A 4,515-nucleotide genomic window follows, 5' to 3' on the forward strand; every position below is an offset into this window, starting at 1 on the left:
ACCAGCCCGCACCTCGGGGCGGTGGGCGCTGGGTGCTGCCGGGCGCGGCGGCTGTGGTCGGCGTCTCCCGGCCCCGCCCCGGGTTCAAAGGCATCTTCTTCGCGCTGGCGATTCAAGACCACCTTTACGTGCGAAGTTCAAGGAAACCTTTACCTGCGAGATTCCGTATTTTCTTCAAGGCTCAACGTAAGGAGCCCGCAGCCGTGGGGTAAAGGTCTTGTGTTGTCTTGGCAGCTTTGGGAAGAGTACACCCGTTGGTGGGACGACAGAAGGAGTTTGCCTCTAAAACCTGAGGAATTCTACCTCAGCCCCTCAAATGGCCTGAAGGGGAAACTGAGGGGGCGAGGGAGCCCAGGGAGCCAGAGTTCAGAGCCCAAAACTTCGCGTTTCTGGAACGCAAGCCGGGAAATAAGACGGAGAATTGATCCCGGGACGCTGGGAGCAGTGATAAACGAAGATAACGGAAGCGAAGAGTTTAACTCACCCTTCTCCAAGATTTGGGGCACAGGACCTTATCTCCCTGCCTTCATGCCCTGCCTCAGAATGCTGAATATGGTGGGTGCCCAGTTCAATTTGTTGACTGGGTGGATTTGTAAATATCAGTATTTGCCCCGTCATTGATGGGATAAAGAGAAATCGAGACAAGTGAAGGAAAAGAAAGAACTAGAATGGGAGACAAGAAGAGGAGCAGAGTAGGGGGAAGGGAGAATAGTTTCTTTGGGAGATTAGACGTTCAAAATCCTCCTTGATCTTTCTTTCTTCTGAGTCTTCAGTTCCTGCCAGGCAAGAATGCACTTTCCCCTCTAGTGAGGACCTGGTTGGAGGGAAAGGGGCTGAAAATGGGGAAGACTTGTGGAATTTGGGCAAAGCCAAGTAGCATCTTCAAGCATGATCTGTTTTTATTTACCAACAGAAGGGAACAGTAGGTCTACTGAGTTGAACTGAGTAAAAAAATGTTGACAGAACAAAACTTACCAAACCTAGAGATATTAAGAAAAGAGAAGATGCTGCTTGATCTATGGGATACATAATTATAGTATGAATACATAATTATGGTATGACAAAGCTTATCAGTTATGCAACACCTGCTGTGTACTTTGCATTGTGCTTAGAACTTTGCCCACATTAACTCTTAATTCTCAGAACAACCTCCGAGGTAGGTAGTAACATTATCCCAATTTTATAGGTAAGAAAATTGAAGCAAAGAGTGACTGTGTAACTTGCCCTGGGTCACACAGCTGGGGAGCTGCAGAGTCTGGCTCCAGAATCTGTGCTGCCTCCATTAAAGCTGTGGGAGAAGGGCTGCGCTGAAGGAACCCTGTAACGTCTAGAGGAGTATCGATAAGATAATGATTTCTAAGATGATTAACTTTAAAAGAGCTCAAGCAGAGGAGGAATTTAATGGTGTTTTCATGAAGACTTAGAAAGAGAGATATGAGGAAGAGAAGAGTGCTCCCAAAGCTGAGGGGCTGGAGGTGTGGTGCAGGTGTGCATGCAGGATTTGGGGCCCAAGCTGCCACCCTGTGGCGGACGTCCCACATATAAAGTAGAAGAAGATGGTTTGGGATCTGGTTTGGATAAGGTGCCCAGCTTTCTTAGGCTGCAGATTCCTCTTCTGTAAAAGAACATCCACCTTATAGGTGATTTAAAATCGAATGTTATGATCAGTGCAAAGTACTCAGCACTGTGGTTGGCACATTGTTAGAAGTCAATAACATGAATCATAAATTAGATCTGAACCTCCATGTGAGAGTGTAGCCTTTATCACATTACTTCTTATTATCCTCTCTTTACAAATATGCAAAGTATGGCTTAGAGAGGTTATGTAATACATAAGGTTAAGGTTATATAACTATGAAGTGTCAGACTCCATTTGGATTCGGATCAACTGACTAAAAGTACACGTCCCTTCTCACTGTGCTTGCTGCCTCCCAGTGTAGCATGAGGAAGGGGATAAGGAAAGAGGCACGTTCTTGGGCAGTTGATTACAGGTGCTATGTCATCTATAATTTGTTTAGAAATTCTTTACTTTAGGCAGAGGGGTGTGTGTGTGTGTGTGTACACATTAACTTTAAACTTTATCATTTGAATACCATAATCAGTAAATCAAATTCCTAACTTGATTAGTTAGCATTAAAGAATTCCAAACTTTGGAGACCACCATATCAAGTGCCACCATTTAAATCTGTACCTGGAGCGTACATTTGTTAGCTCAAGAGATATTAGAGATAATTATTCAGAGTGAAGCCAGTTTTGCCCAGACATTTTGTATAAGCGGCTCCAGTTCTGCCTAGAGTAAGGATGAGAACAAGGACGCCAGCATTCTCACACAAATGGAGTGAGTTCTTGGCTGTCTTCGCCCATTTGGGCTGCTATTGCAAAAGCCTGCAAACTGAGTGACTTATCAACACCAAACACTTGTTTCTCACAGTTCCAGAGACTGCAAAGTCCCAGATCAAGGCACTGGCACAATCAGTGTCAGGTGAGAGCCTGCTTCTTAGACTGCTATCTTTTTCTGTGGCCAAACAAGGAGGAAGGGGCAAGGGAGCTCTGTAGGGTCTTCTTTATAAGGGCACTAGTCCCATTCAGGAGGAGTGCAACCTTATAACCTAATCACCACGCAAAGGCCCCACCTCCTAACACCATCTTGTTTGGGATTCAGATTTCAACATATGAATTTTAGGGGGACACAAACCTTCAGACCATGGCACCGGCTCTAGAACGCTGCTGTTGCTGTGTCCACACTGTTGACCAAGGAAGGTTCTGCTTTCTGATCTAAGGTGAACTGATTCTTTCCTTCAGAACTTTGTCGCAGACTGAATCTTTTTGTCATGTGCTTGTTCAAATACAGAGATGGTTGTAATATGGAGTATAGAGCTGGGACTTCACTGAGTTTATAGAACAATAGATCATAGGACGATTTTCATGTCTCCTTGATAAAAAACATTTGCATGTGACGGATTTGGGTTTGAGCCTTGTGTGTATTGAATCATACCACCCAGCAGTGAGATTGTGGAGAAAGGGACCCATAGCCCTCATCCACATCTAATCTTTGAAGGCTAATGGTCACTCAGCAACAACACCCTGTCAAGAGGCCAAATTGGCTTTGTCCAGAGGCCATTTTCTTACATGGACAGTAGGGCTTTTAAAAAAGCTTATATGGACCAAATGAAATAGTATATGTTTAAATAATAAATAGTACAACATATGGATCTTGTTAATCTAACACCATTGATAATCAAAATGCCACTCATGTACATATGTTATAATCTTATTGTATAAAAAGTAGGGAACTTATTATGCATAAAAACAACCTAGACACAAACTGAAGAGTAGTTAATGAGCGAGAGATTGGGGTCCTGGAGACTGGGGAGTCAGTGACTATGGAAGGAGCCTTTGCTTTTATTGAATGACCTTCTATGATGCCTGAAAACTTTAAACCATTTATCTTTATCATGTTTGTAATCATACAATTTTTGGGTTAAAAAGATCATTTTTATCCATGAATCTTGCCCAGGAAACGAAGTGGTGTTAGGAGGAGAGAAGAGCAAATCAAAAGAAGATGTGATTATATGTCAATAAAGCTGTTTAGGGGCCGGCCTGGTGGCACAGCGGTTAAGTGCACATGTTCTGCTTCAGCGGCCCGGGGTTCGCTGGTTAGGATCCCGGGTGTGGACATGGCATCGTTTGGCAGGTTGTGGCGGGCGTCCCACATAGAAAGTAGAGGAAGATGGGCACGGATGTTAGTTCAGGGCCAGTCTTCCTCAGCAAAAAGAGAAGGATTGGCAGCAGTTAGCTCAGGGCTAATCTTCCTCAGAAAAATAAAATAAAATAAAATAAAGCGGTTTTAAAAAAGAGAGAGGATATGGATTTTAAAACATTGGGAAACATTATCCTGAGCCATAGTGACCAACGTTTGAAACCTGGGTATGGATTACTATGTATCGTTGGTATGTCTTGTGCTGCTTGGGAGAGACAAAAGCTAGAGGACCACTGATCTATATTGCTTTGGGAATATGATATACTTGAGTTTAAGTAAAATTCTCAATTTCACTTTGAGCATGCAGCCAATAACGAAGCCACATGATGAGTCTCTGATACTTTGTTTAGTCATTTCCTGAGCCCACTGTGGGGAAGGTCTGCCCCCACTCGGGACTGCAGGGGCAGCCTGTGTGTGCTAGGAGTCAACTGTGCTGTTTAGCAGTGGGGATCACGAGGGCCCAGCAAGTCTGATGTTTCACTGTGTAAGCACCAAATGAATGTGAGGAGTGTCAGGGGGTCACACTTTGCCAGGAAGAGCCTTACCAGATTAATCTTCCACTTTAACTCTCTTAGAGGATCTCTCATCAATTTTCTATAGACCCTCAGTGACTCTAGTTTGGATTACACCTCAAGCTGGATCCGTCATAGAACGTCATTTGATTCAACAAAGACTTATCAGACTGTATAACCAAGAGATGTAAGAGTTAGTCAGGCAGAAGAAGGGGCGGTGAAATCCATAGAAATATAGCATGG

Source organism: Equus asinus, chromosome 1 (genome assembly GCF_041296235.1).
Source record: "Equus asinus isolate D_3611 breed Donkey chromosome 1, EquAss-T2T_v2, whole genome shotgun sequence".
Taxonomy (NCBI): Eukaryota; Metazoa; Chordata; class Mammalia; order Perissodactyla; family Equidae; genus Equus; species Equus asinus.